At 38.6% G+C, this 13,789-nt stretch overlaps 1 long non-coding RNA gene across 1 annotated transcript in view; it reads right to left on the minus strand.

Moving 5' to 3' along the window:
- The window catches only part of LOC134298636 (uncharacterized), a 44,237-nt gene extending 33,875 nt beyond the window's left edge, over window positions 1–10,362 (minus strand). The window contains exon 1 of the long non-coding RNA XR_010005728.1: window positions 10,298–10,362. This is a non-coding gene — a long non-coding RNA (uncharacterized LOC134298636). The remainder of the gene's footprint in view (window positions 1–10,297) is intronic.
- Between the last annotated feature and the right edge of the window lie 3,427 nt (window positions 10,363–13,789).

Genomic DNA, 13,789 nt, shown 5'->3' on the forward strand with positions numbered 1-13,789 from the left:
AGTGGTTCTCAACCTGTGGGTCCCCAGGTGTTTTGGCCTACAACTTCCAGAAATCCCAGTCAGTTTACCAGCTGTTAGGATTTCTGGGAGTTGAAGGCCAAAACATCTATGGACCCACAGTTTGAGAACCACTGCTCTAGTGTGACTCTATTGTCAACTTCCTCCTGTCGTGCTGGAGGACCTGAAAATTTGTAGAGAGAACGCCTCTCCTGGTATCTTGTCCTGTTTCAATTCAGAAGGGCTCCATTTTGAATTGTAAGTACAGTTCATTAGTATGAATTTGTACAAATTTATACGAATTACTAATTGCCTTCCGAAATTTTGCATACCACTAATAGTAATTCTTTAAAGTCTACATACAAATTCAAAATCTTCCTGTTGATCTTCAAAGTCTTTGCGCCTTATCACCAAGATGAGTGAAAGACAACTGTTGTGTGAACTTGTCCAGAATCAGATATCTTAGGGGACACTCACCATTCATAGGGGTGGACTGGCAAATACAAACCATAGGGCGTTCTCTGTAACCGCATGTCATCTTCCTTTCTAGTTAGGCTGTATTCCTCCTTGTAAAATTCAGTGTGCAGTCAAAGGAGCATTATTTCTTATGTCTCCAAGTTTCCAAACTGAATTTTAATTTTCAAACTGAGAATCAGTGACTCTGGACAAAGACAACAACTGCAGGTGCAATAGTGACAGGTGTTCCAGAAGAACATCTAAATGGACTCAACAGATTAACATACCATAGAATTATTATAAGAAGTAGAATAACTTGGAACGTGCCATAGTATCTGACAATACCTCACTGATTGTGAGATTTTGCTTTTATTATTCATTCCTAGATGAGTTGGAAGCAATGACCCTTGTGGTCTCTTCCAACTCTATGTTTCCTCGATTCTTCGACAAAATCCAAACCATTGATGGTCCTAAGCTCTAACAGTGACACTTGGCAGACCGTGATATTGAGAGTGTAAAAAATTATTTTTAAAAATAATAAATTCCATGCCATTTTTCATCTTTCTACTCACATAGATTCCTGTTGGTTAATGACAACTAAAGTAGACCCATTGAATCAATTGTTGGATTGTGTGTCTGTACATAAATAAATCCAATTGATTCAACAGGTTAACTCTTGCAGGATTTAGGTCACAATATACTCCAAATATAATTAGTATCTACAAGAGGAACAGTAGACACAACTTCTAAAATCAGAAAGAACAACAAGTGACTGTGATCTTCTATGGAAAGTACAATCCACTAGGTGTCAGTGTAAGACAGAAAATACAGAAATCTCTGTAATTTCTCCTGGGACTGTTGGAAATGGGAATGACTGACACAATAATTGGCAGATTAAGAACGTAAATTGGGCCTTCAATCAAATGGGTGGTGGAAAGAAAGAGATTTAAATACACATGTTTAAAGCTGCAACTTTAAAAAGGAAACAGTAACTGTCAATCCAACTGCAAACAAGTCTCTAAATCCATATCCACACTGTTACAGTTTTCTGCAAATGTCTTTTACTGAGTTCATGAGTAAGTGGTGAACCCATAATGGAAATAAATGCTGATTTGGATGCAGTGTGATCACTGGAAGTAGGCTCTGATAGTTCTTTTTCCTGTACATCTCATTCCATTTTTAAAGTCATTTCTTATTACGTACTTTTGGATGTGTCTTTGGTATGAATGGAGCAGATGGATCCTCGAGGAACCCTGTACACTTCTGAGAATGTATTTCCTTTTCATTCTGTCCAATAAACAGCTTCACACATCACTTGGTGAAGTTCAAAACTGAGGATAGGCCATTATACTAGAATTTGGGAAGGTTTTCACTGATTGGTGTATTTTCCAGATGAATGATTGGGTTTTTGTTTTTGTTTTTTTGTTTTTTTGTTTTGTTTTGTTTTTGTGAGCTGCACAATTAAGATGCCATTTTAGGCCCCTTCTATGTCACCCTATATTCCAGACTCTGGATCCCATTATCTGTTTATCCCAGATTATATGGCCATGGAGACTCATATAATCCAGTTCAAAGCAAATAATCTGGGATCAGATCATGGGATAAAGGGCAGTGTAAATCCAGCCTTAATTAACTATTTGAGTGAAGCCACTGTCTATTTGGTGACTGACTTCTTAACCACATGGATTAACCAAAATAAAATAACAGCAATATTATTGTGAGTGCAAGTACCACTCTTTCACACAACCAGTTAATGGAGTGGATTGATATGCACCCAGTTCAGATACATGGTGTCAACAGTTTTATTATATTACTAGATAAAGAAGGCCTATATGTCAGCAATCCTCAAGTTTTCAATGATATATATTGAAAATTATTGTTACTTCTATGACTAGGGGTCCCTTTGCTCAGATTCCATTGTTTTGCCAGTTATACTCCTTCCTATGGAGGATGGATTTTGACACAGTGGTTAACAGGTCAATTACCTACTGGTTAGATTAATGTAATGTGCTTTACACTGAGTCCCTGTAGACCTTTTTGAGATGGAGTGCCCAAACCAGGAAGGAGGTGGGCACTTGGGGGGGGGGGAGGGAGCTGGTAGTGGTAACCATGAGGGGTGAGTGGGGGGCAAGCAAGTGAAGGGGCAGGTGGGGCGGGAAAGAAAGTGAGTGACACTCAGGTGGGCAAGTGGGGGTGTGGGCAAGTAGGTAAGTGGGGGTGGGGACAGGCAAATGGGGGTGCAGGCAAGCAGGAGGGCAGGATGAGGATGAGTGAGCCGGCAGGCATGGGGGGCAGAATGACAAGTGGGTGAGCAAGCAAGTGAGTAGGGAGCAGGCAACGATGCACGTGCCAGGAGAGAGGGCATTGCATGCCCCTTCTGGCATGCATGCCATAGGTTTGTGGCCACTGTAAGGTGGCCAGAAGTTACAACTACAATTGGCTCTCCACATTTGTGAATCTGACTTTGGTGGATTTGATTATTAGTGGATTTATTATTGCTAGGAATCTCTAGATCAGGGGTCCCAAAACTAAGGCCCGGGGGCTGGATGCGGCCCTCCAAGGTCATTTACCTGGCCCCCACCCTCAGTTTTAGACTTCACCTCGCCCAAAGTCTGAAATGACTTGAAGGCACACAACAACAGCAATCCTAATTCACTTGACTATCTCATTGGCCAGAAGCAGACCCACATTTCCCATTGAAATCCTGATAGGTTTATGTTGGTTAAAATTGTTTTCATTTTTAAATATTGTATTGTTCTTTCATTTACTAATATTGTGCTACGGTAATAATTGAATATATTGTGTATACATATAATATTGATACTAATATTATAATGCAATACAATATAATACTAATAATTATGCAATATAATAATATTAATTATACATTGTATATTTGATGTAATATTACTAATAATATTACGGTAATGGTATAGGACAATATAGTAATATATCATGCTAATATTGTGCTATGCCAATAATATAATATATTGTATATACATACAACTTGTAAGCCGCTCTGAGTCCCCTTTGGGGTGAGAGAGGGTGGGGTATAAATGTAGTAAATAAATAAATAAACAGTTGTTGTTGGGGGGGGGGTTGCACTACAAATAAGACATGTGCAGTGTGCATAGGAATTTGTTCATTTTTTTTTTTCAAATGATAATTCGGCCCCTCAACAGCCTGAGGGACCATGAACCAGCCCTCCACTTAAAAAGTTTGAGGACCCCTGCTCTAGATCCTCCACTGCAATTTTATGGTCTTCCTCTGGAGGAAGCTGACTGTAGAATCATCCTGGAGGACCTAGAGATTCCTAAAGAGGTATTATGTCAGGTAATTGAATAGCAGAATTTTTATTCATGGATTTTCCACTTCTGCAGTTGTCCTATGCCTCTAAAGGCAGTGAATGTGGATAGCTGGCTCTAATGCAATAAGCTTCAGCCACATTGCTATCTGGTGTGCACTCTGTGGACCACACATCAATGTATTTATTTATTTATTTATTTACAGCATTTATATTCCGCCCTTCTCACCCCGAAGGGGACTCAGGGCAGATCACATTACACATATAGGCAAACATTCAATGCCTTTTAACATAGAACAAAGACAGACACACATAGGCTCCGAGCGGGCCTTGAACTCATGACCTCCTGGTCAGAGTAATTCATTGCAGTTAATTGCACTGGCTTGCTCTCCTGCCTGCGCCACAGCCCGCATGTAGAAAGAACTGCAGTGGATTAAGGTTTACTTTTGAATTTAATTCAAGGTGTCACTTTTGATCTACAATTTTTTAAGCAGTTTGTGGACAGGATGCCTGAAAATCACCCTCCTATAAGGAATTTGAGACCCTTGCATGTCCTGCTAACCCAAGAGTCTAGGTTAGTGAATGTCTGAGATAGAGCATTCTCAGTAGCAGTGCCTCAGTAGCTGAATTCCCTTCCAAAGGAAATCAGACTTCATTCACCTGATCTTCCTGCAGGCACTCAACACTGCACTTTTATTTGTCAATAAAACCAACATTGGCTTTAGGTTATTATGTGTGTAAAATTAAGTTTTTAAAATTGTTCTGATTCATTATTTGTAATGGCCTTTTACGCCCACTCCTCCAGTTGTACATCTCACTTAGGGTCCTAAAAAAAGGTAACGGTTTCCCCTGACGTTAAGTCCAGTCATGTCTGACTCTGGGGGTTGGTCCTCATCTCCATTTCTAAGCCGAAGAGCTGGCGTTGTCCATAGACACCTCCAAAGTCATGTGGCCGGCATGACTGCATGGAGCACCGTTAACTTCCCGCCAGAGCAGTACCTATTGATCTACTCACATTTGCATGTTTTTGAACTGCTAGGTTGGCAGAAGCTGGAGCTAACAGCGGCCGCTCACGTCGCTCCCGGGGTTTGAACCTGGGACCTTTCGGTCTCCAGCTCAGTGCTTTAACGCACTTTGCCACTGGGGAGAAAAGACAATTAAACAAGCATTTTAAGAAGTATCTAAATAAATCTATCACAATCACAATCATTTTAGGCAACCAATAGTGTCTCACACACCATGATCCCTAGGTCAAAGCACCATGAGTTGTGGAAGACTAAAGGTTAGCAAACAAGGCAAGCATTTACAAGCTGTTTGCTTTTAATTACATTTCAAAGGTTAGTGTGGTAGAGTTTGATATCAGAAGAGAATATGAACTAAAGCTAATACAATTGTTCCACCTTGAACTAATAGGAAACTCTATAGGTACCTTTAAAGGAGTGATAGTTGAACCCCACCAGATTCTTTACACCAAATCCTACATAAAATTAGGATTCTAATCTGATATCTGGCAGTTTGCTTTACTCTCAGCTTGTTGAGGTATCTCCAATTAACAAGGGTGCGACAATCCACTTTAGGACTCCTACACAACTTGGTAATTCTAAAAGCCTATTGCCTTTGCAAGCAGCAAACACGTCAAGTAGAAAGATAAAAAGATAATGCGCTGAAAAGATTCTATCAGAGTGGGAGGATACAAATCCTCACAGTTTATATACACAAGCAGGTTTTTTCCCTCAAGGTATACCTGAAACTTTTCTAATTATATGTTGAGTCTGCCATGTGAAAGAGAGGGGCTGGGCCCAGCAATATTGACAGATTATTTTCCTCCTGTTTCCCTTTCTTCTGCTCAGAAGAAGCATTTGTCTTTAAAAAGTTGATGCCAGCCTCTAGCATTTTCAGAAAGCTGCCAAGACAGTGTGGTCTGGTCAATGCTGAAACTGCTTCCCACAAAGGATGGGTACAAGTTTCAGTACAAATAAACTTTTGATAAGATTTTCACCAACATTCACATATTTCTACCTATATGCCATCACACCAATTCTCAAATAATTCCTCAGTCACATTCTCTGGCATCTCCTCTCTACTACACTATGGACGTCATCAGATTACACCGGGAAGTGTTCAGAAGTGCTCAGAAGACGAGAGTTCAGTCTAACTCCATTCCGTAATAAAAAGGAGTTTTTCCCTACCTTGGGATCACACTGTTTAGTGCACTCAGTTGTCTTGCATATTTTTCAATGAAGAGGTTTCCACACCGCAGACATTTCACCCGCCCATCATCTCTCGCAGTGCTTTTTGGTACTTCAACACCCACAATTCCCAAAAGCAGAGAGGGAGAAAAGGGTAGGAAGGAGGGAATCCCATTTGGAAGGGCAACAGTACTGGCCCTCCCAACAGAAGACACAGACAAATTATGGAAGGAAGGAAAAAGGTACCCTAAAAGGCTATTTTAATTTTTTGCTAAGTAGAAGCTTTATGAGGTAGCTTACAACCAAACCAAACCTTTCTGCTTGGGGAGCAAAAGGAAATGCCAGAAATTGCCCAAAAAAGTTTACTCAGATTCCTCCCACAAATTGGGTTATTCTAACCTGAAGGACTACTTCATTCAAAATTTGGCAAAACATCAGGTGTTTTGAGAAAAATCAATTTCCTCACCTCTTCCTGATACATTGTGGGAAAATGCTGCCCTCCACATTTAAAAGACTCAAAAACTGCACTTTAACCAAAACAAATGTAGTGGACCCACAGAATACCAGATTTTAAGTGTAGAACTCAGTGGAATTTAAGTGATGTGATGAAGTGGTATGCTATAAACACACAGTCTTTATAATATACCCCAGCAATGCAGTGTGTTGCCCTCAGGGTCATCTTTGTGACCCCTGGATAATGTTGCCAGGTTTGCAAAAGAGTAATAATAGTCAGCATTCAGGACATGCAGGGCTGGCAATCTGTAAGAGGCTATTAATAAGTTTAAGCTCTGTAAAATGAATGAAAAATCAAAGCATTGATGTAAATTAATGAAGTCATGTATCTCTCTGTAAAATAAATATATTGTCCATGTTCATAAATGATATGAGAAACACATTTCCATCTTTATAAATGGCCCATAATTATAAATCTGAGATTTTAGTTGGGAGTCTATGAGGGAAAAGCTTCCAAACTTCATATAGGAAACATCCCTTTTAAGGGACACCTGTTAGTTTGATAACGGACAGGTTTTCTGATCCTTAAGAGTAAGAGACATTTCTCACAGCAAGGGACACCCGAATCCTTGATACCTATATAGAATTCCATGCCATTTCTGCTTTTAAAATATCTCAGGCTCATCCATGTGAGCTTCCACCTATCCCACCCCCCATCTATGTGACCCCTTTTTCTAAAATGTGGGGACTTTCTATATGGCCTTGCAGGGCTGTAGTTAGGGGTTCAACCCCCCTCCCCAAATATTTCAGTTTCTTTTTTAAAAAAATAAAAAAATAAACCTGGTTTGTTCATGAAATTTAACTGGTTAACCAAATCCCCATGAGTGTCCACTGAAGTTTATTGATGGAGCCTGATTTTTAAATTATTTTGCATTATGGAACTCTTAATGATTTGCAAAAAAAAAAAAAAAGTTTCAATCCCCACCCTTTTTTCTGACTATGGCCCTTTGGCCTTGCCATTTCTATATGAGATTTTATTCCTTGAATTCCAATACTAGACTCCCAAATACTGCTGCCCCCATAAAGCCTATTTATTTGAACTCAATCACTCCAATAGCACTATTTATTTATCTATTTATTCATTCATTTATTAATTTATTTACAGTATTTATATTCCACCCTTCTCACCCCGAAGGAGACTCGGCGGATCACAGAACACATATACGGAAAACTTTCAATGCCGATTATAACAAGGACATGACAGACAACAGATAGAGGTATATAGGATTGCTCTTGGCTGACTGCTCAACTGGCCAAAGAAGGAAAATCACACGATGTGTTGGGCATCAAATTCCTGGAAGCAAGATCATTCAATTTGTGTGGACATACAATTTATTATATTTTGAAGAATTTGCTGGTATCAAAGAAAAAAATTGCCACCCATAAGAAACGAGGCTAGGCAGTCAGTACACATGTATTACTAAGAATCCACCAATCACAAGCCGAGCAGCACCAGCATTCCATAGAGCCAATCCCTAAACTGCATATGTACCTGGACCTCACAACAAGCTAACCCAATGAATGAAAAATCATTACACGTTTATGCAAACATATCTCTGTGATGTGTTTGTTTTTTTTTGTTTTCCCTTTTTAAAATTTTGATAGCTCACCACTGCCCAGAGACCCTACCACCCATGGGTTGGGAACCACAATTGTAGAACCTTTGAGACTAAACATCAGAGAATAGAAAATTAGGGTAATAGAAAAATGGAATAAAAACTGTGCCACATTTCCCATATCAATAAAACTATAGCGCCAAAATGTTGGCAAGGATGTAGAGTTAAAGGAACACGTCCATATGTGGTGGGAAAGTGAAACATTAAATATCGTTTGATCAGAAACAATACAAGAAATTAATAGAATATTGAGGCACAAAAGTGTAATTTATGTAAATGGAATGATAGCTAGCAGGTATGATGTTTGATTTTATGTGTGAAAGAAAAGTTACATTTAATAGTTAGAAAAATGAAGATGTGTGGATTAGCAAATGGGGGAAAGTGATCGATTATGTAAATGGAATAGCGAAGGATAAGAAGCTGAAAGCTCCAAATGAAAGTATCTGTTGGAAATGTAATGGATATTACAATAAATATTTAGGCTGTTCATGAGGAGGAGGAAATGTTTTACAATGGGAGAAAATAAAATAAATATGGAAGATTTTGATATATGGAGTATTATGTGAATTAATGATGCACTGTTGAACTTCCTATCTGATATTGTATATTTACTTTTTATATCTCTTATTTAGATAATAATAATAATAATAATAATAATAATAATAATAATAATAATAAATAAATAAAAGAGACTAAACATCAGATGCATCTGAAAAAGTAGACTTAAGTCTACAAAAGCCTATGCTACAGGCTTCTTTCTCTCATCTAGTCACAGAAGTGCTACAAGACTCCTTTGCCCACAAAACGAAGTTCAACATCCAGATCTAAATCCTAATTGGATCTAACACTTCTTACTAATCCTTTCACTATCTTATCTTAACCCTAGGTGAATTCAACTTACTGCCCTAGGTTTATTTAATACCTATCCTTAACTGACTCCTATCCCTCTCTTCTGACTCTTCACTGCCTTCTATCTAACTAACTCCAAATAAGTCTTCCTGATTGCTGTTGTAAAAGTCAGTGTGGTATAGTGGTTTAAGCATTGGATTATGACTCTGGAGACCAAGTTTCATTCCCTACTTATTTATTTATTTACTGCATTTTTACCCCTCTCTATCTCCACCCCGAAGGGGACTCAGAGCAGCTTCCAATTTGGCAATGATTCAATGCCACATAGCAACATAAAAGCAAATATATATACAACACATTAAACGTTAAAATCATAATACTTGACTGCGGAAACCTACTGGATGATTGTGGGTAATACAACCCAGCCCCAGAAAACCCCATGATGGGGTTGCTATAAGTTGGAAACATAGGTGCATAACAATAATGTTCGAACTACTTCCTCACAATCGCTTTCTTCTCTGCATGGATTGGTCTATTAAAAATGCTAGTTTTCAAGCTCAGCTGCTAACTTCTAGCGACTCCCAGTATTCTTTTGTTTTCCCTATTTGGGGCAATTTTATAAGCATGGGTGACCCTGGAGGGTCCCTTAACTTTCATATTACAACTACAGTTGCCTACCTCTAATATAAATAATGCTAGCATGCCAGGAACAGAATCTTCTCTTGGGTCTTCTAAAGTACCTTTGAGTCAACTCTAATTTAAGGTGACCTTATCATGGAGTTATTTCAGAGGAGGTCTTCCTCTATGTTTGAGAGTATGTGATTTCCCAATGTCAGAAAATGGGTTTTCATAATGGTATGGAAACCCAGGTCTCCCAGAGTCTTTGGGAGCATCTATAGCATAGAATTAATGCAGTTTGGCACCACTAAGTGCCTTGGCTCAATTCTATGGAATCACTGAAGATGTAGTTTTAGCCTGAAGATGTAGTGTAGCCACCCAAGTCCTTTTGGGGAGGGTGGTGGTGGGATATAAATAAAACTTATTGTTATTATTAATATTGTTACTCTCTGCAAGAGCGCTCGTGTTTCACTAATCTAAAAATGCCAGGCTTCTATAGCGTTGAGCCATCCAGGTTAAAGTAGTATCAAATTACATTAACTCTACCATGTAAATGCACCCCTAATCCAATACTAATGCCACTCTGGATCTCATCCTCTCTCTGGTGATTCATTTTATTTTCCTGATGATCTTGAAAATCATCGCACTACTCAGTTGAAGAAATCCATCTAATTCATGTTTTATAAACCCCTCTTATTTTGCTTCTTTTATTTTTTTCATTGTTTCTAATGCCTTTGTTTTAGTGTGATTATTACCTTGAACTGCAACATCATTAGTGGAAATACACATAAATGTATTCCTTCATCACTTTCAGTGAATTGCCAGAGTTCATAATTCTGTGTTGCCTTGGCAACTGCTGATGACATCAAACATAGTACAATATGGACAGGAAAGAAGACATAATAAACAGGGATGGAAAATTACTAGTAGCCTGCAACTTTTAAAAGGCTTTCAGGAAGGCAGGAAGAGAACAGATAAACAAACCCCAACTAGCCAGCCTTAAAGAGAGCAAGTGCTTTGTCTTAACACATACAAGAAAGAAATGATAGCGCTGTGAAATTTAGGTTGGTATCTAAATCCGTCATCTTTTGTAGTGGGAGATTCTGAGTATCACACTGAACATTTGATGTATTCATTTCAGATCAGTATCACCTTCCAATTTCTACATCAGTCTATGATTTTTTTATGCACCAAAATCAGCAAATGAGGGGAACAGATATAATCACGTCAAATATAGTGGGGAAACTATTTACAGAATTTTCAGATATGATATCACCACCAACAGGGACTTCTATCTTATCTATCATCTATCATCGCTATATCTCTCTATGTATGTATGTATGTATGTATGTATGTACACACACATATATGTGTATATACATACATATATACACATAGATTTTATAGTACTTGCAGCTATAAGAAGCTCCTAAAATGGCTTACAAGGAAAAACAACAACAACACATTACAAACTAAAACTAAAAATATATTTAGCCTCTCTATCTAAATACAATCAGAGATGAACTGCTTTCACTTCAGGGGGGGGGGCTGTTATTACCAACCAAACTTACTTTTTCTTTGGATGGTGGGGCATATAACTTGAAAGATAAAATGGGAAGGAGGTGCTATTTCAGATTGCCTAAGTTTTACATTACATAGGACTGCACGGTTAAGCAGTGTAATCTTAAACTGGGTCTAGAAATAAAACAGAAAGCCATGCATTTAACAAAATGAATATAATGTGGTCTAAACAACATACATTAGAAAGCAATGTCTAATGTAGAGCATTCTACCATATCACCAACAATTTCCAAACACTTTTCCAGGGCACCCAGGCATAAAGTACAAGTCAACAGCCAAGTCAGACCATGTAGTTCCCATCAGGATAGAGTACTCATGTTATTGGACTTTATTGCATGAAGGAGGCAAAACTGACATTGAAGCACCTTCAGTGGTGGTCCCTATCACACAATGCTTTGCACATCTTGTTGTCAGTCTGCCTGTGATAAACATGTCCCTGCTATTGGTGAGAAGACCTGTTAATAGGCACAGATCCTGCCACGTTCGTGTGCAATAGTGGAATAGAGCCATTCCGTTTCTGTCTTGACATATCATCACTGAAGTTATGTCAGGGGCTGGAATTCTCCTCCTCTTCCACTCTCCCTCCTCCCCTTGGATATTCCCCTTAGATATTCAAATCCAAATGGTTGGATTTAAAGTCTGACTTAATTTTTATAATTAAACATAGCTGGAATTGTAAAACTTTTTGTAAAACTGTCAGAGAAATGGAAGTACAGGAGAGAAGGGTTATGATGTTATGCGGATGTAGGAGTGCAGGAACACAGATCCGTGAATCAGTGTACTGTGAATGCAGAGGTACGCGATAGTGAGAGTGCTCATATTAAGATATTGCTGTGATTGGTAATTGCGCAATTGCTGTCAGCGGCTTCATGCAGTAAAGTCCATTGTTTTAATATGGAAGAGAATTCAGTCACTATGTTAATCATAAATTTTAGGAAGAATTTAGTCACTGCCTTATCAGCAAACCAAGCCTCTCTTTCTTCTAAATTCTAAAAGGTCGGTAAATGTGTGGACTGGGAAGTGTAACCACTTTGGTTCATTGGCTTCTGCTGTTTAAACGAAATGTAAAAAAGAGCCATCACCATGTGACAGACTGATCCTTTATGGAATACATTGTTCAATACAAGCGTACATTGTCTGCACATCAAAAAACTGGAGGGCCAGTGGCCAAATGTAAAAGAAAAGTAATGGAACATTATTAGATATTCTCAGTACAACCAAAGGAAAATCCCATCAAAGTAAATCATGCCCCATTTATTCTTCATGTATGCAAAAAACAACCATTGAGGATTTGGCCCCCAGAGTATCATAGCTTTGGAATGCATTTGATTAAGAAGAGGGGATGATTACTGGCAGCTGGTATTCAGAGCTTCTGAGTAATTGCCAGAGAAGCAATGACAATGTGGGTGCCAAGCGCCTGTGAACTTTGGCTCGGCTTCTGACGCAGCAGCACTAAATATTCTGAAGGTCACATGATTGAGTGAAGTCAAACTATAGCTCTGATTTCACAGACATTATTTGCAGGGATGAAGTCATTCTCTGTCCTTAAGTTTGTTTTCCCACAAGGACAGCCCAAAGCTTTCCAGTGCTATTTTCCTTGCAAGAATAATGCTGCCTCATCACCCAACTATAGTTGACAGAGAAAAAGGTTATTGCAGTTTCACAGGCTCCCAATTCCTCTCTTATCTTCTCCATTTTCATGTGAGAATGCCCTTTCGTTTTCTGAAGTTCCCAGCTTTTGTTTTATATCTGTACTCATTAGATTCACTCATTGTTATTTACAAATCATAGTTAACAAGTATGGCTATACCATTTTGGGCTAACTCTGATTCGTGAACCAGTCAATGACTTTTTAAACTTCTCAACAGCTAAGGATAAATTATAGTGGGAACAGCAGTTTTTCCATATTCATACACACCTGCCTTTTATTGGTATTGGTGTCATTCTTCGTTCTGTGTATAATACATGTATTGTAATGGTGTTGTATTTGTCTGTATGTTTTAACCATGTTGTACCTTGCCTCGAGTCATAGGGAGGTAACAAATGAAAAGTATCATCATCATCATCATCATCATCATCATCATCATCATCATCATCATCTAATATAACCCCAATTGTTAAGAATCATAGTGAGCTGCAAAATTATCCTTATATTAAATGTATGTGTAAAATGGTGGGCAGCTCATTGCTGATAGCTGTCATTCAATAGGTAAAACATTAAGGTGAGGAGACACAAAGAGGCAGCCCCGTCCATAGCTCAATGTGCTGAGGTTAATTATGCTTCTGGGCTTGTGGCAATAAGCAGGGAAGAAGGTTTCTGTGTATGCCCCTGTATCCAATATATGGGTGGATGAATGTACATACACAGGTAAAATACTGCATGCATTACAATTTAATCTATTCTCAGAAAGGATGAAAGAAAAGGTAATCTAAATCAATGTGACTTCTGAAGAAGAGAGATGGCAGGATCCTAACTAGAGAGATTTTACCTAAAAGGATGCTTATTACTGAGATGTTCTGAAATCCCTTACCGTATTGCCTTACCGTATTGCCTCATATTGCCTAAGCCTGATGAATGGAAAGCAGCCAGGAATGAGGCAGCGTCTGGGAGTAACAGTGTTCTGGAGAGAAGCCAATAAACTAAAGAATCATAAAACTGGTCAGTT

This window comes from Anolis carolinensis, chromosome 4 (genome assembly GCF_035594765.1).
Source record: "Anolis carolinensis isolate JA03-04 chromosome 4, rAnoCar3.1.pri, whole genome shotgun sequence".
NCBI lineage: Eukaryota > Metazoa > Chordata > Lepidosauria > Squamata > Dactyloidae > Anolis > Anolis carolinensis.